The 21,647-nt window shown below is 43.8% G+C and overlaps 1 protein-coding gene across 6 annotated transcripts in view; it reads left to right on the top strand.

The window, feature by feature from the left end:
- Positions 1-4,587: 4,587 nt before the first annotated feature.
- The window catches only part of klhdc8a (kelch domain containing 8A), a 40,571-nt gene continuing 23,511 nt past the window's right edge, over positions 4,588-21,647 (top strand). For 2 of the 6 annotated variants that reach the window (XM_068057470.1, XM_068057464.1), the window contains exons 1-4: positions 4,588-4,845; positions 9,043-9,167; positions 10,975-11,036; positions 15,275-15,398. The gene's annotated coding sequence lies outside the window, so the exon portion shown is untranslated. Of the gene's footprint in view, positions 4,846-9,042; positions 9,168-10,974; positions 11,037-11,252; positions 11,315-15,274; positions 15,399-21,647 lie in introns of those variants that run through there. The other 4 variants (XM_068057466.1, XM_068057465.1, XM_068057467.1 and 1 more) reach the window with 4 other exon arrangements.

The following is a 21,647-nucleotide window of genomic DNA, read 5'->3' as shown; positions in this document are numbered from 1 at the left end:
ATTAGGAATTCACTGTGAGAACAGTAGGAGTTTCAACAATCCATAGTTCAGTCCCTGGGAGCACTGAGCTGCCTATCCTACCATATTTCACTAAATTATCCCCAGTCTATTCTTTTTGCAAAGTTTGATCTGTTGTTGAAAATTTTGATCACTGAATCTGAAGATAAAAGAAAACATTTGTTCATGGGATGTGGGCGTCGCTGGCCAGGCCAACATTTATTGCCCATCCCTAATTGCCCTTGAGAAGGTGGTGGTGAGCTGCCTTCTTGAACCGCTGCAGTCCATGTGAGGTAGGTACACCCACAGTGCTGTTGGGAAGGGAGTTCCAGGATTTTGACCCAGCGACAGTGAAGGAATGGCGATATAGTTCCAAGTCAGGATGGTGTGTGACTTGGAGGGGAACTTGCAGGTGGTGGTGTTCCCATGTATCAGCTGTCCTTGTCCTTCTAGGTGATAGAGCTCGCAAGTTTGGAAGGTGCTGTTGAAGGAGCCTTGGTGCGTTGCTGCAGTGCATCTTGTATATGGTACACGCTGCCGCCACTGTGCGTCGGTGATGGAGGGAGTGAACGTTTGTGGATGGGTGCCAATCAAGCGGGCTGCTTTGTCCTGGATGGTGTCGAGCTTCTTGAGTGTTGTTGGAGCTGCACCTATCCAGGCAAGTGGAGAGTATTCCATCACACTCCTGACTTGTGCCTTGTAGATGGTGGAAGGGCAGGAAGTGAGTTACTTGCTGCATGATTCCTAGCCTCTGACCTGCTCTTGTAGCCACGGTATTTATATGGCTACTCCAGTTCGGTTTCTGTTCAATGGTAACGCCCAGGATATTGATAGTGGGGGATTCAGTGATCATAATGCCATTGAATGTCAAGGGTCAATATGTGACAATTTATGTGACAGCAAATGTATCATTGTGTGAGATGCTAGTGCAGATCCATAATCAATATACTGTACATTCTAATAGGGAAAATATGACATTGGAGAAATCCCACCTCAGCAATGGAACAAAGTTCAATGAAATGGAAACTATTTCATAAATTCAAAGGAGCTGGCCTGAAAATAAATACAGCACTGAGGGTCAAATAGAGACAAAAAATATCAGAGCTGATTTTATATTTATCTTCCAACATTCTCCAAATTGTTGTCCAATCTCATTTTTAAAAAATACAGCAGCTGATTCAAAATTAATTTGCAGCTTACTGTATGAATTTCATTATTAACTTAATAAATAGTTTTACAAATTTTCATATGAGAGTTTTCTTATCTTGTTTGGACATGTTGGAGCAATTTTGTCTTGGAGGAACAAATAATGATTAATTCTCCCTCATTTTAGCTTAAAGTTCCCGGTCTTTCAGCCACCCTCCAGGCTACCTACTGCTCCCCAATGGAAAGTATTTAATAAAGGCTGGCACATCTTTCTGAATTTCATATCTTCTGTCTCTATAGGAAAGTATATTATCTTCCTGCTGTATACCTCTCCTTTACAGGATTAAAATTCCATTGCAGGGAGAAATGAAAGATAAAAGAAAGACTTGCATTTATATAGCACCTTTCATGACCTCAAGGTGTCCCAAACCACTTTACAGTGAAAGAAGTACTTTTGTAGTCACTGTTTGATGTAAGAGTGGTACAATGACAAGGCACAGCATGATTGGCCATCTTTTCTTAAAAAATAATCTCCTCTTTGCCCAACTGGTAATGGTTCCATGCTATTGGGATAGGGATTGGAAGATCCCAGGATTGATTCTCAGTCTATGCTGTGCTGGCCAATCTCAGACAAGGCTGCTGCAATGAGCCTCAGTGACACTGAGTTCAAGAGTGGAAAAAGAAGACATGTATCTTGCTGCTGGTCACCAAGCAGTGACTCTTACTGGAAAGCAACTGGTACCAATTGAACCATACCCCAAAAAACAGTCAGTGCTGTCGGACGGCAAAAAAAAAAAATTGCATGTATAAAGAGGAGATTGCAGCCCTCATTGTGCGATAAACTTAACAGGCATGATCCAGTAAATGTCTACATTTCAAAAGCACTTCATTGGTTGTAAAGTGTTTTGGGATGTCCTGATGTCACAAAGGGGCTATATAAATGTAAGTTATTTTTTTCTATAACTAGAATCAGATGTATTACCTTAAGAAAAAAATATTAATTAGCAATTTCATATAATAAAGATTATAGACCTATACCTGATCTAAAAATATTTAAATAAAAGCAAAATACTGCAGATGCTGGAAATCTGAAATAAAAACACGAAATGCTGGAAATATTCAACAGGTCTGGCAGCATCTGTGGAGAGAGAAGCCGAATTAACGTTTCAGGTCAGTGACCTTTCATCAGAAGGGTCGCCAGTTCTGATGAAAGGTCGCTGACCTGAAATGTTAACTCTGCTTCTCTCTCCACAGATGCTGCCCGACCTGCAGAGTATTTCCAGCATTTCTTGTTTTTATTATACTAAAAACATTTAATCCTGACACCGGTTGCAAAAGTATTCAACTCCCAAAAGAATCTCTTAACATTGAGTAGAAAATTCAACACAGAAGATTTTTTTCAAAAAACAATGGAATTTTGCTGCAATACATTTTCAACTAGTCTGCCAATGTAGGCATTGCTTACAAATTATGTACAGTAATAAACATTTCCAGTAAATTGACTCATTTCCACTACAGAGATGTGAGCACATAATCTAGACTGACACTTCAAGTGGAGTATTCAAGGATTGCTGCACTGTCAGAGATGCTGTCTTTCAAATGAAGCATTAAACCGATGCCCCGTCTTCCCTCTCAGGTGGGTGTGAAAGATCCTGTGGCGCTATTTCAAAAAAGAGCTGGGGAGTTCTTCCGGGTATCTTGGACACTGTTTATCCCTCAATCGACATCACAAAATGGCCATTATCACATTGCTGTTTGTGGGAGCTTGCTGTGCGCAAATTGGCTGCCACATTTCCTACATTGCAACAGTGACTACACTTCAAAAGTATTTCATTGGCTGTAAAGCACTTGGGATGTCCTGAGGTGAAAGGCGCTACAGAAATGCAAGTCTTTATTTCTTTCCTTCAGTGCTCCCTCAGTAACGCACTTGCAGTGTCAGCTAGATCTCAAATAAATGAAAAGAGTGTCGCAATTTGAAGTGATATGTGAGTTATGCTGTCATAATAATTTTTAAAAACCAGAAAATGCTGTAAAAACTCAACAGGTCTGGCAGTGTCTGTGGGGAAAGGGCGTTAATGTTTCAGGTCTATGAGCACAGTGGCGCAGTGGTTAGAACCACAGCCTCACAACTCCAGCGACCCAGGTTCAATTCTGGGTATTGCCTGTGTGGAGTTTGCAAGTTCTCCCTGTGACTGTGTGGGTTTTTGCTGGGTTGTCCGGTTTCCTCCCACAGCCAAAGACTTGCAGGTTGATAGGTAAATTGGCCATTATAAATTGCTCCTAGTATAGGTAGGTGGTAGGAGAATTGTGGGGATGTGGTAGGAATATGGGATTAATGTAGGATTAGTATAAATGGGTGGTTGATGGTCAGCACAGACTCGAAGGGCCTGTTTCAGTGCTGTATCAATAAATAAATAAACTGTCTGAAATGTTAACTCTGTTTCTCTCTCCACAGACCTGCTGAGTATTTCCAGCACTTTGTGTTTTTATTTCAGATTTCCAGCATCAGCAGTATTTTGCTTTTGTCTGAGAGTTCTGTTCCTCTCTGCTCCAGACCCAACATTCTCCATCTCAGCTGCAGCTCTCCTGGAGACTTACCTCCTATTGCCATTTAATACCAAGAAGATGAAGAGGAATCGATTAGCTCTGTCCTAGGGTTTTTTGTTTTGCATTGGGGTGGCACAGTGGTGTAGTGGTTAGCACTGCAGCCTCACAGCTCCAATGACCCGGGTTTAGTTATAGGTACTGCCTGTGTGGAGTTTGCAAGTTCTACCTGTGTCTGCGTGGGTTTCCGTCGGATGCTCCGGTTTTCTCCCACTGCCAAAGACTTGTAGGTTGATAGGTAAATTGGCCATTATAAATTGCCTCTAGTGTAGGTAGGTGGTAGGAGAATTGAGGGAAGGCGGGGATGTGGTAGGGAATTTGGGATTAATGTAGGATTAGGTTGTTAGTTGGCACAGACTCGGTGGGCCGAAGGGCCTGTTTCAGTGCTGTATCTCTAAATAAATAAAATAAATTAATTAATAAGGGGCACAGTCTTTTCGATCTGAATCCACATCCCTATCCAAACGTGTAGGGAGGGTTGGCTCTGAATGATGGGCATCCCTCCTCACTCAAGGACTTAAAAGATTTTACAGCTCCATCTGATTAGAGGTGGGGTCCCTCCGTTGAAACGCCCCATGCACAGGTAATACCCATTCGGGTGGCTGGCAGCCTCAGGACCAGAACTTTCAGGTGGGGAGATGCTTTAAAAATATCTTATTTGCGAAAGCATCCGCTTCAGCTGAGAAGGAAAAATCTCCCTCCTCCTTTCTGGGAGGGACTAGGAGTTGAGGCAATGCATTTGGAGTGATTTCGGTCACTTCCATCACTGCTCATCCCAGTGGTGGGAGGCTGGGTGGAATATTGGGAGAGGGAAGAGAGTGGCTGAGTGCATCAATCTGCCCAGACACCACAGATCCCGGGCAGGCTCACCGAGGCAGGAGGTGGGGAAATCTCTCTCCGCAAAGTTCCGCTGCTTTCACGGGAAAGGAGGGAGCAGGTCCGGCTTGTTTAATCCGCTAGTCGGTTTGTTCATGAGCAGCCGGGGGAGTGAAAGATAAAAGATTCGCCCTGTCTCATTGCAGTGACTGCGAAGTGAATCCCAGAGGCTTTTACAAAGGAGGCAAGTTTTCTGCCTGTCAGCAATCCTCAGGATCACAGGTAATGCAGGATTAGTTTTGAAAAATAAAAGCAAGGATAAAGCCTGATCCATTGCTGCTGAGAGTGTTTCCGCCTCTCAGTTATTTTACATGTCTGCAGAATGAATTCTTTACTCCCTCTGCCCAGAATTGGAATCTCTTTAAACAGTTCGGTGTCAATTTTGTTACGTCACCATATAAGGGGCAGGCAGGGTCTTGTTTTAACAACTCGCCCGCAAAGCTGCACCTCCGACAGTGCAGCACTCCCTCGGTACTGCGCCGGAAAGCCAGCACTGATTTTTTTTTTTGTGTTGCTCGCGCGTCCTAGAGTGGGACTGCGAACCCAGAATGTTCTGATTCAAGAGTTTAGAGAACTTACCCACTGAGCACCAGCTCAATGAGGCAGGAGTCAGTTAATAAACCTGATTTAGTCTTGAACCTTTGACCCATAGAACCAGAACTGGATGCAAGTCTCCACTTAGAAATGGTGTGCTGGGATGGACGAGTCTAAATAAGGAAGAGCTTTGGAGAACAATGGGCTTTTTTATATAAAATAATTCAGCCCATGGTGATCCATTGCATGTTTGCAGTCAATGTTAAGATGCTGTTCACTGTATTAAAACTTACCATTGCTTAATATATTATGAAAGCTGTAAATAACTTGTTCAGGAGACAAACTTGGGTTTGTACAGAGATTATTGCCAATGATGTATTCGCCAATATTGTCCCCATCTGTTGGAAAAGATGCCAACCCTTGGTTGAGGACCTGGCTTATGGGTGCTGGTCACTCTCCACCCAAGGGCGGAGAGCCTAAACGGTGAGTTTCAGCAGGCTATTTGGCCATGTAAGGTATCACACTAGAGCCAAATCCTGCACTCACATAATCTCCAAGCACGTGTATTTTCCAGCAGGGGACGTGAGATAATTATCAGATGTAAGCACCCTGGCTGATTCCCTTCACTCCCTCAGTACTGCACTGGCGTGTCAGCATGGATTACATGCTCAAGTTTCTGGTGTGGGACAGGCCTACTACCTTTTGACTCCGAGGTGAAATGTCACACTGACATCTAAAGTTAGCAACGAGCCAGCAGGTCAGACGATCTTCTTCCTAAACAAAAATAAAGGCTCAAGAACGAAGCGTGAGAGGTTTCTAACAAATCATTTGCTGGAGGTTATTTATGCTGGTGTGTGGTTCCATGAGGTGGCCTCACATCACCTGCCAGAAACAACATGTTGTCATATTAGCGATTTCATGCCCTAGTTATACCTAATTACTAGAGTTCATTTGATATCAGTTGATACCTGGTCTAAAAGGGTTAATTTACGAGGACAGAATGCATAGACTAGGCTTGTATTCCCTTGAGTATAGCAGAATAAGTGGTGATCTAATTAAAATGTTCAAGATGATTAAAGTGTTTCATAGCGTAGATAGAGAGAAACTATTTTCTCTGGAGGCAGGAGGGGGCTAGCCCAGATCAAGGGGTATAACCTTAAAATTAGAGCTCAGCTACTCAGGTTGATGTCAGGAAGCACTTCTTCACACAAAGGGTAGTGAAAATCTGGAATTCTCTCCGTCAGTTGAGGCTGCGGGTCAATAGAAAATTTCAGAACAGAGATAGATAGATTAATGTTAGGCAAGGGTATTAAGTGTTATGAAACCACGGAGGGTAGATGTGTAGATGAACAGACTCAATGGGTTGATTGCTTGACTCCTGTTCCTACCCGGGAATTGTATCACATCAATGCAAGCAACTGCAGCAGAGTCAGACCATTAAAAACCCTCATCAAAAAAAATCATAGTATCTGATGATTTCCTGAAATCTAAACACTTCTTAATTCTGATTTATAATGTTTATGGGAAATGGGCCCAATGAATTGAGTAAAGCCACTAAAGCACAATCACTGGTCAAACACTTTGAATTCACCTTGGATTCAGGGTCAAGGTCCCTTCACAATGTCACTGAAATATCACCTTTCACGATCTCCTCAGAAGAGCTTCTCATACTGCGCCAATGTCAACAACACCTTGCATTTATATAGCACCTTTAATGTAGTACAAACATCCCAAGGTGGTTCATAGGAACGTCAGCAACCAATATTTGACATTGAGCTACATAAGGAGATGTTAGGGCAGGTGACCAAAAGCTTGGTCAAAGAGGTAGGTTTTTAACAAAAATGTTTTTTGTTCATTCACAAGATGCAGGCAAGGCCAGCATTTATTGTCCACCCCTAATTACCCTTGAGAAGGTAATAGTGAGCAATCTTCTTAAATATAATGGAGTGTGTTGTATTTCAGAGTGAACTATAATGTTATGGCAATCTAGAATCACACATAGCGCAGACCAACAGATTTCTTTCCCTTAAGGACAGTAACGAACCAGATAGGTTTTTACAACAACCGTATAGTTTCCTGGTTATTATTGCTAGCTTTTTATTCCTCATGTATTTTATTAACTGAACCTAAATGCCTCCGCTGTTGTGGTGGGATTTGAACTCATGACACCAGGATTACTTAGTTGAGTAACATAACCATTATACTATCATTCCCATTAGAGCTTAGTGATATCATTGTTGCCTGTTTAGGTGAGACTGCTAGTTAGTATCTAATTATAGGTGATTTGCCAAAAAAAAGTCAACACTTTGTACAAAAGCTATTTTAAAATTAAAACAGAACACACTGGAAATATTCAGCAAGTCTGGCAGCATCTGTGAAGAGAGAAACAGAGTTAACATGAGTTCTGATGAAAGGTCATCAAGCTGAAAGGCTAACTCCGTTTCTAGCTCCACAGATGCAGCCCGACCTGCTGAGTATCTGCAGCATTTAGTGTTTTTATTTCATATTTCCAGCAGTCACAGTATTTTGCTTTTCTATTTTAAAACTACTTGTGTTTTTTTAAGTGTTGTTTTTCCTGCTGAGGTGTCACAACACCGGGATACAGTTTGCCCTTGAGCTGTTGCTGGAGTCTGACAGCTGAGTAAGGATTCTGGTCATAAAGGAAAATACAAATAGTCATTTAGTGGTACAGAACTTGAGAATTGCTGAAAAGAGAGACATGTTGTCGAAGCTTTTCGTCTTGCACTCATCAGGACAATCCGCAAGAATACCAACGTAAGGGAAAACAACAACTTTATACTGTATGAGAAGAGAGTGCTGATTGGTTGGCAAATGAACTCTGATTGGTAGAGACGTTGCCATGGAGAATGCACCAGTTTATGGTGACTGACAGTTAACTGCCAAGCTTTGTTTGAAATTTAAACCAGGCAGCTTGATTCCGATTGGTCAAGACATTGCCCTGAGGAATGAACCAGTAAATGGCTGTCACTTATTTTGTTTAGCTGAAACAGGCGCAATGTTTGTACATGTTCTTTCTGTCTGCAAAGAACAGGGCCCTGTGTATTAATATATGTAACTTCCAGTACACGCAAATGCACCACACTGCGAGCCCTCTTGACAATCTTAAATTGGTTGTCAGCGTAATTATTAACACACTGAGAATTATTTAGCAAATGTCCAATCGCAGAATCACATCTAATGTTGGCTTATTTAAAATTTCTTTGAAATTATTTAAACTGGTGCATTCTCCATGGCAAAGCCTCTAACAATCAGAGTTCACTTGCCAACCAATCAGCACTCTCTTCTCATACAGTTTAAAGTTGTTGTTTACCCTTACATTGGTATTCTTGAGGATTATCCTGATGACTGCAAGATGAAAAGCTTCAACAACATGTCTCTATTTTCAGCAATTCGAAAGGAAAATACCTTGCAAGAGGCACCTACAGTGAGGCTGGAAGATTTTAATACAGCTTTTATATTACATATGTAAGTGGCGTCAGTGAGGAGAGAAAAAAACAGATCCTTAAGCTGCATTAATCTGCAATCATTTACAGCAGTGAAATTATTTAAATTATCTTACAAGATTTCCTTTCATCACAGTTTCTGGAGCTGTATCCTCTCCCTGCACACCAGCTGTCTCCACACTTTTTTAAATCATCCAGTATTTTTGGCCCAGACATTTAATTACTTTGCAGTGTCTATACAAATACACTTTTGGTTCAATCCTCCTGTAAGTGTTCCACCAGTTTGGAGCCAAGCCTTTCAAGGCAGAAAGTCCAAGGTCATTGCCCAGTCTGCAATGTGTGAATGTGACCTCAGTCTGGGTGGCAGAACAAAAGATATGACTGGGCTCTGTGTTCCTTAACCAGGGTTTTCTCTCCTCAGCTTTGTGAAGTGGCACCTGCCTAATGGAAAGTGCGAAGTGCCAACTGCATCCCAGTACCTTGCTCGAGAAGCTATTCTTCATGGATAAGTGTTAGTAAGTTCTTCCACCATGGAGGGTATCACAGGTAACGCTGATCTGACGTTCATCCATACACACACATTCTACAAGGAGGTTAGGGAATAAGAGCAGGAAATACAGAAAAAAAGAATTTGCATTTAAACAGGGGCTATCAACACCTCAGAATGTCCCATAGCATTTTACAGCCAATGAAGTACATTTGAAGTGTAGTCATTGTTATAATGTAGAAAATGAGGCAGTCAATTTGCACACAGCAAGCTCCCACAAACAGCAATGTGATAATGACCAGTTCATCTGTTTTAGTGATGTCAGTTGAGGCATAATGAATGATTTAGACGTGAATATAGGAGGTATGATCAGTAAGTTCGCAGATGCCATGAAAATTGGTGGTGTTGTAAATAGTGAGAAGGAAAGCCTTAGATTACAGGACGATATAGATGGGCTGGTAAGATGGGTGGAGCAGTGGCAGATGGAATTTAATCCTGAGAAGTGTGAGGTGATGCATTTTGGGAGGACTAACAAGGCAAGGGAATATACAATGGATGGTAGAACCCTAGGAAGTACAGAGGGACCTTGGTGTACTTGTCCATAGATCACTGAAGGCAGCAGCACAGGTAGATAAGGTGGTAAGGAAGGCATATGGGATACTTGCTTTTATTAGCCGAGGCATAGAATATAAGAGCAGGGAGGTTATGATGGAGCTGTATAAAACGCTAGTTAGGCCACAGCTGGAGTACTGTGTACAGTTCTGGTCACCACATTATAGGAAGGATGTGATTGTCTTGGAGAGGGTGCAGAGGAGACTCACCAGGATGTTGTCTGGACTGGAGCATTTCAGCTATGAAGAGAAACTGGATAGGCTAGGGTTGTTTTCCTTAGAGCAGAGAAGGCTGAGGGGGGGACCTGATTGAGGTATACAAAATTATGAGGGGTATTGAGAGGATAGATAGAAAGAAACTTTTTCCCTTAGCAGAGGGGTCAATAACCAGGGGGCATAGATTTAAGGTAAGGGGCAGGAGGTTTAGAGGGGATTTGAGGAAAAAAAATTTCACCCCAGAGGATGGTTGTAATCTGGAACGCACTGCCTGAAGGGGTGGTAGAGGCAGGAACCCTCACAACATTTAAGAAGTATTTAGATGAGCACTTAAAACATCATAGCATACAAGGCTACGGGCCAAGTGCTGGAAAATGGGATTAGATTGGATGGGTGCTTGATGGTCGGCGCAGACACGTTCGGTGGAAGGGCCTGTTTCTGTGCTGTATAACTCTATGACTCTATAAATATTGGCCATGGGGACAACTGCTCCTGCTCTTCTTCAAAATAGTGCCATGGGATCTTTTATATCCCACCTGAGAAGGCAAACAGAACCTCAATTTAACATCTCATGAGAAAGACAACACCTCTGACAGTGCAGCATTCCCTCAGTACAGCACTGGGAGTGTCAGCATGGATTATATGCTCAATTCTCTGGAGTGGTACTGAATCTACAACCACTTGACTCAGAGGTGAGAGTGCAACCCACTGAGCCATGGCCATGATTCCATCCCCATCTCAGGGACACTGAGGCCAATTTGGCAAAAGCCCTCACTGATATTGGTCCGGAGTGTTGATTAAACCTGGGACCTCCTGGGCTTCATGGTTCTGTTGTTCACCGGATAAATTCACTGAGCCATCAAGGAAGCTGACCAAGTTAATCTTAAACCGTTGAGAGAATATTTACCCTGAAGGTTCAATTTATTCAATGTGGTTTGAACTATTGCTGTGTTGTGCATGATTCTGAATGTAATTTCTCGCTAGCTGTAACCAGAAGCAAAATGACTGAGGGATTTTTTTCCCCGATTGGTTTTAACAGGCCTCACAGTCACCAGACTTGCAACAAAAGCATCACCGATGGAACAGGTCAGTCGTTATCAGGTAATAATAAACTCGATAACCTGTTGGAAAAACATGTACAGTACAATAAGATACCTGTTTCTTCTTGAACCACTGCACAGCCGGTGTACCCAGAGTGCTGTTAGGGAGGAAGTTCCAGAATTTCTGAGCCAGTGACAGTGAAGGAAACGGTGATATAATTCCAAGTCAGGTTGGTCTGTGGCTTGGAGGGGAACTTGCAGGTGGTGGTGTTCCCCTTGCCCTTGTCCTTCTAGGTGGTAGAGTTTGTGGATTTGGAAGGTGCTGTTGAAGGAGCCTTGGTGAGTTGTTGCAGTCTATCTTGTAGTGCAGCCACTGTGCGCCAGTGATGGAGGGAGTGAATGTTGAAGGTGGTGAATGGGGTACCGATCAAGCGGGCTGCTTTGCCCTGGATGGTGTTGAGCTTCTTGAGTGGAGCTGCACTCATTCAGGCAAGTGGAGAGTATTTTAAGGTCGTGTCAATTCATTGTGTAATCCTGGAAATCGGGCTATGTCTATCCTGCAGGATGTCATTGTTTTTGTGGGTTTAGCATACGGGGGAGCAGACATGGCATCCATCCAAAGGAGTGTCTGCAAACGTGAATGGCAGTGCAGGTGGGCAATCAGTCAGAAGTGCTACATTGGCTCAGCTGGGAGCATTCACGCTGTTAAGTTAGAAGGCTATGGGTTTGGGCCTCAATCCAAGGTTTGTGCTCATAATCTGGGCTGACACTTCAGCGGTGTCAGCACTCTTGGAGTTGCTGTCTTTCAGATGGGACGATAACCTGAGGACCTTGTCTGTCTGTTCAGGTAGATACAAAAGAACCTGTGGCACATTTTCCAAAGAGCAGGGAATTCTTCCAGTGTCCTGGTCAGCATTTGTTCTGCAACCAATGCCATTATAATAGAATTTCTGGCCATTCATTTCATTGTTGCTTGTGGACTCTTGCTGAGCACACAAGTTGGCTGCTGTGTTTTGCTACATGCCAACAGGAACTACTCTTGAAAATGCAATTCATTGGATAGGAACTATTTTGGAACAGCTGAGGATGTGAAAGGTGCTATATAAATTGAAGTTTTTTCTTTCTCACAGTCCAAAACCAGAGGGGTAACGGGGGGTGGGGTGCGGGATGGCGGGAGCGGGGGTGCAGAGGGAATCAAGTTAAATAACTAACAGTTCTAAATCATGAGAGACAGATGTAAATAGGGAAATAAGTGGAGTTTAATTGTTGAAATTGGACTCTTGGTCTACAGTTTGCTCCTTTGAGATTACTCGAGTTCACTCAGCAACCCAACATTCTCATTGGGTATTATTAATTACATCACCTGCTTTAGTACCAGTTTAATATTCTAATTCATTCTCGATGCATAAATTCTTGATCCAAGTAACATCTTGTTGCAAGGCATCCGGATCTACTTTGAGTTAGTAAGTTGTGAGTTCAAGTCTCACAGAGAGTTAAGCACGGAAATCAAGGCTGATACTCCAGTGCAGTACTGAGGGAGTGCTGCACTGTTGTAGATATTGTCTTTTGGATGAGACTTTAAACAAAGGGCCTGTCTGCCCTCTCAGCTGGACGTAAAAGATCCTATGGCACTATTTTGAAGAAGAGCAGGGGAGTTCTCCCTGGTGTCCTGGCCAATATTTATCCCTCACTCCACATCACAAAAACAGATTATCTGGTCATTGTCACATTGCTGTTTGTGGGAACTTGCTGCGCGCAAATTGGCTCCCGCATTTCACACATTACAATAGTTACTACACTTCAAAAAGTACTCCGTTGGCTGTAAGGTGCTTTGGGACATCCTGCTGTTGTGAAAGGCACTATATAAATGCAGAAAAATAAGAGCAAAATACTGCGGATGCTGCCAAACCTGCTGAGTATTTCCAGCACTTTTTGTTCTTACTATGTAAATGCAAGTCAGTTTTTCTTCATTTACTGAGGGAGTGCTGTGCTGTCAGGTGAGATGTTAAACTGTGGCCCAGTCTGCCCCTCAGGTGGATGGAAAAGATCCCCTGGCAATATTCAATAAAGAGCTGTGGAGTTAATCCTGGTGTCCTGACCAATATTTCTCCCTCAACCAACAGCTAAAAAAACAAATGATATTTAAATGCTTTGTGGGAGCTTGCTGTGCAAATATTGGTTGGCGCATTTCCTACTTTGGGAATCGGGGGAAAACTCTCTGCTGGTTAGAGTCATACCTAGCGCAAAGGAAGATGGCTGTGGTTGTTGGAGGTCAATCATCTGAGCTCTAGGACATCACTGCAGGAGTTCCTCAGGGTAGTGTCCTAGGCCCAACCACCTTCTGCTGCTTCATCAATGACCTTCCTTCAATCATAAGGTCAGAAGTGGGGATGTTCACTGATGATTGCACAATGTTCAGCACCATTCGCGACTCCTCAAATACTGAAGCAGTCCGTGTAGAAATGCAGCAAGACCTGGACAATATCCAGGCTTGGGCTGGTAAGTGGCAAGTAACATTTGCGCCACACAAGTGCCAGGCAATGACCATCTCCAACAAGAGAGAATCTAACCATCTCCCCATGCCATTCAATGGCATTACCATCACTGAATCCCCCACTATCAACATCCTAGGGGCTACCATTGACCAGAAACTGAACTGGAGTAGCCATATAAATACCGTGGCTACAAGAGCAGGTCAGAGGCGAGGAATCCTGCGGCGAGTAACTCACCTCCTGACTCCCCAAAGCCTGTCCACCATCTACAAGGCACAAGTCAGGAGTGTGATGGAATATTCTCCACTTGCCTGGATGGGTGCAGCTCTAACAACACTCAAGAAGATTGACACCATCCAGAACAAAGCAGCCCGCTTGATTGGCACACCATACACAAACATTCACTCCCTCCACCACCGACGCACAGTGGCAACAGTGTGTACCATCTACAAGATACACTGCAGCAACGCACCAAGGCTCCTTAGACAGCACCTTCCAAACCCGCGACCTCTACCAACTAGAAGGACAAGAGCAGCAAATGCATGGGAACATCACCACCTGCAAGTTCCCCTCCAAGTCACACACCATCCTGACTTGGAACTATATTGTCGTTCCTTCACTGTCGCTGGGTCAAAATCCTGCAACTCCCTTCCTAACAGCACTGTGGGTGTACCTACCTCACATGGACTGCAGCGGTTCAAGAAGGCAGCTCACCACCACCTTCTCAAGGGCAATTGGGATGGGCAATAAATGCTGGCATAGCCAGTGACGCCCACATCCCATGAATGAATAAAAACAAAATTGCAACAGTGACTGCTCTTCAAAATGTACTTCATTGGCCATAAAGCACTTTGGGACCTTCTGAGATAGTGCAAGGCACAATATAAATGCAAGTTTGTCCTTTTTTAATGTACATTGGGGTAGGAGTGTCCAATCTCTGAGGCTAGAATCAGATGAGGAGCTGAGCTCCAACAGCCTACATAAGCTGAAAGTTGTATCCATGGAGTTTCATTTGCCATAGATAGAGTTTAAACCCATGTTCCCATTAATTTGTATTACCTCAAGTTGCCGATGCAAATCGGTGTTCTGATTTAGAACTTATTCATCAATGAGGTAGCAGTGCAAAGAACAACCTTTTCCAAACCCCCAGCCCCATAGAACTAAAACTGGGCAAACCAGCAAATTCCGTCTGGAAAACTAAGACCTGTGCCCATAGATAGGATCTAGCAGACCAATGGTTAGACCTTGAGTTGTGCTTCAATCTCTAGTTTAACGGTCAGAATTGGCATCTAAGAGTATAATGCATATCCAGATGGTCCTGTATGGCAGTAGCTTAGATGCACCTAGATTTGTGGGGATGAGGGGGAGAACATTCTTTGAAAAACTCATTTTTGGGATGTGGGTATTTCTGGAAAGGCTGCCATTTGTTGCCCATCCCTATTTGCTCTGAGAAGCCGGTGGTGGTGAGCCTTCTTCTTGAAGCCAATTCAGAGGGCAACTTTTGTTTTTGTGGATTCCTAGCCATTAAACTACTGTGCCCATTAACACCACGCAGCCCCCACCAGCTCCAGTCCCTGTTGGAAAGTGTGCCTGTATGGGAGACAGGCAAGGACAGCATCAGACATGACTTGTGATGTGCCCTTCCCCCAGTCAAATAACCTCCTGACATTCACTATGTAGACTCACACATGATGATTGGACGCCAGAGTGAGGTGCCAGAAGAGAACCATCATCCTGTGGAACTGTACGCTGTCCTGGAGAAAATTGGAGGTGTGTTTTTATCCCCATGTTTTGTTCAAATTCCCAGGATGCACGCTCATAAATTATTCTACATAACTGAAATGGTGACTGTACAAGATTCCGAGTGTGATCCTGCCTGCACCACCTCACGGGGCCAGTCGTTACGACCTGTTCAGAGAACATTTCATCTGGTAAGTGATGTGAAATCCAATACAATGACTACTGCATTATGTGAGGAAGACTTCATTAGATGCTGTGCTAGAAACGAGCTGAGAAATTCAGCTCTTCACTCACTGCAGAGTCAAGATGGAAACTGCTGTCACCTTCTGCATTTGTCAAGTCAACAATGCTTGGGGCAGGTTGCTGCAGATGAATTACACGTGATGGGATTATTCAGTGGAGAAGTGACAGGTTATCAAAGACGGTGGGGGGTGGGGTGGTGGAGTGTGGGGCAAAGAATCTGTTGCCTGGCTACAGAAGCTCACAACGTGACATCAGCTGTTGTTAAGATTCCTCGTCATTGCTGAAAGTAAGTGAAGAAGACAGGAGCTTTCGTGCACTTAACCCTGACGCTACCACGAGAGAAACCAACCACGCAAAAATAGACTTAGTCAAAGCGCTATAACTATTGCGATGTGTTATTGGACCCAGATCAGAGGCTTTGGAAATCCGAGACAGCCAGTCGTCAGTTGAGAGAATGAAATGCGTGCTTATGTTATCTCCTGTGCACATTGTCTTCTGGGTAAAAGTTTGTGGTGGATAGCAAACTACACAGATTCAGATCTGACTGTTCCACAATTAAGAGTCGGTTCCATTGAGTAGTTAGAAGTGTCTGTCACTTTTGGAAACAATGTCATGTTTAAATGGGGCGGGAAGAGGAGTGAATTCTGTGGAAACAAATGTTTCAGTTAGTGAGTAGTCAACCTATGGAACAGGCATCTTTCAGGAAATAACATTTTGGAATACCTGAATAATTTAAGACACAATGTGTGGTAAGTGGAGTGAAGTCGGGAGAAACAGGTGAGTTTGGATCTATGGTTTCCAAAGCTCTCCACCACTGGGGGTTTTCCCCACCTCATGTCTGGGTCTGTTGTGGACTCATTGATAGAGATTGATCAATGTGATTAGTCAATAACTCCATTATCATTGTATCATGTCACTATCAGGATGGTAGAAAGTAAACTAGACAGACCCTGGTCTTTTATTGTTCAGCAATTCCCATGCTTCTCCCCAATGGCCTACTGGGTAAAAGTAACAGACTGGTGACCCATGCAGTGGTAGCTTGGCTTAGTACACATCTCTCTCACCTTCGCATTAGTTGGATCTTCATTCAACTACCAATCAAGAGATTGGAGGCATGATCTAGAGTCATAGAGTCAAAGAGTCGTACAGCATAGAAACAGGCCCTTCGGTCCACCGCGTCCATGCCGACCATAATGTCTATCAATACTAATCCCACCTGCCTACATTAATTCCATATCCCTCTATGCCTTGCTCATTCAAGTCCCTGTCCAGATGCCTCTTAAATGTCGCTACTGTTCCTGACTCCACCACCTCCTCAGGCAGCTCATTCCAGATACCCACTATTCTTTGTGTGAAAAATTTACCCCTTTAAACCTCCTCCCTCTCACCTTAAATCTATGCCCTCTAGTTTTAGTCACCCCTACCATGGGAAACAGACTCTGGCTATCTACCCTATCTATGCCTCTCATAATTTTATATACCTCTATCATGTCCCCTCTCAGCCTCCTTTGCTCCAGGGAAAACAGACCCAGCCTATCCAATCTCTCTTTATAACTCAAGCCCTCCAGATCAGGCAACATCCTTGTGCATCTTTTCTGCACCCTCTCTAGCTTAATCACATCCTTCCTGTAGTGCAGCGACCAGAACTGCACACAGTACTCCAAATGCGGCCTCACCAACATTATGTACAGCAACAAGAGTCCCAACTGTTGTACTCAATGCCTTGGCCGATGAAGGCAAGCATTCCATACGCCTTCTTCACCACCCTGTCTACCTGTGTTGCCACTTTCAGGGAACTATGTACTTACACCCCAAGGTCTCTCTGCTCAACAACACTCCCCAGGGCCCTGCCATTCACTGTATATGTCCTGCCCTGGTTTAACTTCCCAAAATGCATCACTTCGCACTTGTCTGCGTTAAATTCCATTTGCCAATCCCTTGCCCACATTCCCAGTTTATCTATATCCTATTGTAACCTTAGACAACCTTCTTCACTATCCACTATATCACCAATTTTGGTGTCGTCTGCAAACTTACTAATCATGCCCCCTACATTCACATCCAGGTCATTAATATATATGACAAACAACAGAGGGCCCAGCACCGATCCCTGCGGCACACCACTGGTCACCGGCCTCCAATCTGAAAAACAACCCTCCACTACCACCCTCTGCCTCCTATCACCAAGCCAATTTTGTATCCAATTGGCTAGCTCACCCTGGATCCCATGTGTTTGAACCTTCTGGACCAGCCTACCATGCGGGACCTTGTCCATGTAGACAACGTCCATCGCCCTGCCCTCGTCAATCTGAATGGTCACCTCCTCGAAAAACTCAATCAAGTTCGTGAGACATGATTTCCCACACACAAAGCCATGCTGACTATCCCTAATCAGACCATGCCTTTCCAAATGCATATAAATCCTGTCTCTCAGAATCCCTTCCAATAACTTTCCCACTACTGATATAAGGCTCACTGGCCTGTAGTTCCCTGGCTTATCCCTGCTGCCCTTCTTAAACAAAGGCACAAAATAAAAATAAATAAATAAATAAAAAATTCGCTATCCTCCAGTCTTCCGGTACCTCACCCGTGGCTAACGATGATACAAAAATCTCTGCCAGGGCCCCAGCAATCTCCTCCCTTGCTTCCCATAGCATCCTAGGATACACCTGGTCAGGCCCTGGGGATTTATCCACCTTAATGCGCTTCAAAACCTCCAACACCTCCTCCTTTGTAATGTTGATATGCTCCAGGATATCGCTGTTCCCTCCCTTGAACTCATTAGCTTCCATGACCTTCTCCACGGTAAATACAGACGAGAAATATTGATTTAAGACCTCGCCCATTTCCCGTGGCTCCACACATAGATTACCATACTGATCCTTAAGGGGCTACCCTTTTACTCTTAATATACATATAGAATCTTTTAGGATTCTCATTTATCTTATCTGCCAGGGAAATCTCATGGCCCCTTTTAGATTTTTAGATTTAGATATACAGCACTGAAACAGGCCCTTCGGCTCACCGAGTCTGTGCCAACCATTAACCACCCATTTTATACTAATCCTACACTAATCCCATATTCCTACCACATCCTCACCTGTCCCTATATTTCCCTACCACCTACCTATACTAGGGGCAATTTATAATGGCCAATTTACCTATCAACCTGCAAGTCTTTTGGCTGTGGGAGGAAACCGGAGCACCCGGAGGAAACCCACGCAGACACAGGGAGAACTTGCAAACTCCACACAGGCAGTACCCAGAATTGAACCCAGGTCGCTGGAGCTGTGAGGCTGCGGTGCTAACCACTGCGTCACTGTGCCGCCCTCCTAATTTCCTTCTTAAGTGTACTCCTACAACCCCTATACTCCTCGAGGGACTTGCTTGATCCCAGCTGCCTATACCTGACATATGCCTCCTTCTTTGTCCTGACCAGACCCTCAATATCCCTCGTCAACCAAGGTTCCCTAAACATGCCAGCCTTGCCCTTCCATCTAACAGGAACATGCTGGCCCTGAACTCTTCCTATCTCACTTTTAAAAGCCTCCCACTTGCCAGACGTCCCTTTACCTGTAAACAGCCTCTCCTATTCAACTTTTGAGAGTTCCTGTCTGATGCCATCGAAATTAGCCTTCCCCAATTTAGAACTTCAACCTGAGGACCAGTCCTATCCTTTTCCATAACTACCTTGAAGCTAATAGAGTTATGGTCACTGGTCCCAAAGTGCTCCCCCACTGACACATCAACCACCTGCCCAGCCTCATTTCCTAAGAGGAGGTCGAGTGTAGTCCCTTCTCTAGTAGGGCTGTCCACATACTGCTTCAGAAAACTATCCTGGATACACTTAACAAATTCTTCCCCATCTGATCTCTTAGCAGTAAGGCAGTCCCAGTCAATATTAGGGAAGTTAAAATCACCTACTATTACAACCCTATAATTCCTACACCTATCTGTGATTTCACTACATATATGCTCCTCCACTTCCCTCTGACTATTGGGGGGCCTATAGTATAATCCCATCAAAGTGATCACCCCTTTCTTATTTCTAAGTTCTACCCATATGGCCTCGCTGGACGTTCCCCCTGGGATATCCTCTCTAAGTATTGCCGTGATGTCCTTCTTAATCAATAGTGCAACTCCCCCTCCTCTCTTCCCTCCACCTCTGTCACGCTGGAAGCATCGGTACTCCGGAACATTGAGCTGCCAGTTCTGCCCATCCCTTAACCATGGTTCCGTAATAGCTATAATATCTAGTGCTGATGCTTTACATTAGCATTGTACTGAGAGCTGCTACTCTTTGGACGGGTTGTTAAACTGGTGCCCTATCTGATGCAATAGCCAAGGGAGGTAGTTACTGCACTTCCACCAGACCCAAAGACCCAGTGGAAGCCAATCCAGTATTCAGAGACCAGAACTCTTGTTTGCACTGATGGTGGCTGTATGGAGTGGGACTCGAACCTTCTGACTCAGAGGCAGGATTGCCAACCTCTGAGCTAAGGCTCACTCTGCTGTGGACCTTGCTGTGTGAAAATTGGCTGTTCTGTTTGCCTGTCCAGAAACAGTAATTACACTCCAAAAAGAATGAATTGTCTGCAACAACTTTGGGATGTCCCGTGGATGTGATGAGCAGTGATTATAAATGTAGATTCATTCTATCATTACAGACCAATTCCCAGGTTCGATTAACTGTCGGAATGCAAGCATTTTATTTTCTGACGAAAGATCACCAACCTGAAACATTAACTCTGTTTCTCTCTCCACACATGCTGCCAGACCTGCTGAGTATTTCCAGCATTTTTCTGTTTTTATTTCAGATCTCCAGCAGTATTTTGCTCTTGTATTACTTTTTATTTTCTGTTTTATGCTGCTCAGTTCAGTAATCATTTCACAAATATGTCGATCTTGGTTATGTCACAGTGGTTAGCTCGTAATTTTGTAGTGGTATATTACAGCAGTGTGCAGTATCTTTCTCTCACCTTGCCGTGACATCTTTCTTGTCTAATGTGTCATGCTGGCTGTCCTATTCCAGTTCTGCAGGAGGTTGAGGATCTGGCTCATTTCCACAATACAGTCATGATTTTGGGCTGAATACAGCAACTAACATAAAACAACTCACAGATTTATAGGATGCAATCCTGGATATACTACAGGATGGAAACAGGGAATGCAATCACAGATACAGCAACTCCTGAGAGTTGATCAGGAATTATTGGAATTCGGACCCTCAAATCAAAAGCCATGTTGGACAAAATATTTTTCCCATTATAAAAGCAAACTTGTTTTTCATAGCAGATGTAACTTTGGGCGAGGAGGGTTGACCACACATATCAGGTGTTGCGGTGCCCTGACATGACTGTTTCTGATTGGAGTAGGGTGAGGTGGAGCCACTTGCTGACGGGTCTGACAGCTGAGCATCTCCACACTGAGTGTTCAGACCCAACATAACGAAGAACGGAAAATACACTGCAACTGAAAGTATTTCTTACAGATGAGATGTTAAACCAAGGCCCTGTCTGCCCCCTCAAGTGGATGTAAAAGATCCCATGGCACTATTTTGAAGAAGAGCAGAGGAGTTCTCCACGGTATCCTGGGCCAACATTTATCCTCTACCACATCATTAAAACAGATTATCTGCTTATTATTACATTGCTGTTTGTGGGAGCTTGCTGTGTGCAAATTGGCAGCCTTGTTTTCTACATTACAACTGTGATTACACTTCAAAAGAACTTCATTGGCTGTAAAGTGCTTTGGAAGGTGCTGAGGTCATCAGAGGCACTATATAAATGCAAGTATTTTGTTCTTTAATTTTTATAAAGCAGGATTGGGTTCACATCGAATTGCATGGAGTCTGCATCAGAAACAGGCCATTGGGTCTAACTGCGCCATGCCAGTGTTTGTGCTCCACATTAGCCTCCTCCCACCCTTCATCTCACCCCATCAGCATATCCGTCTATTCCTTTCCACCCCATGTGCTTATCCAGCTTCCCCTATTTGTCTCAACTATTTCTTGTGGTAACAAGTTCTATATTCTCAAAACTCTCTGGATTTCTCCTGAAAAAGTTTCTCCTGAATTCCCTATTGGATTTATTAATGACTATCTTATATTTATGACCCCTATTTATCGCTTGCAATTGGAAACATCTTCTCTACATCTAATAATTTAATAATCTTAAGAACCTCTATCAGATCATCCT

The sequence above is a fragment of the Heterodontus francisci genome, chromosome 25, assembly GCF_036365525.1.
Source record: "Heterodontus francisci isolate sHetFra1 chromosome 25, sHetFra1.hap1, whole genome shotgun sequence".
NCBI classification, from domain to species: Eukaryota; Metazoa; Chordata; class Chondrichthyes; order Heterodontiformes; family Heterodontidae; genus Heterodontus; species Heterodontus francisci.
This window is presented reverse-complemented; position numbering and strand designations above follow the sequence as displayed.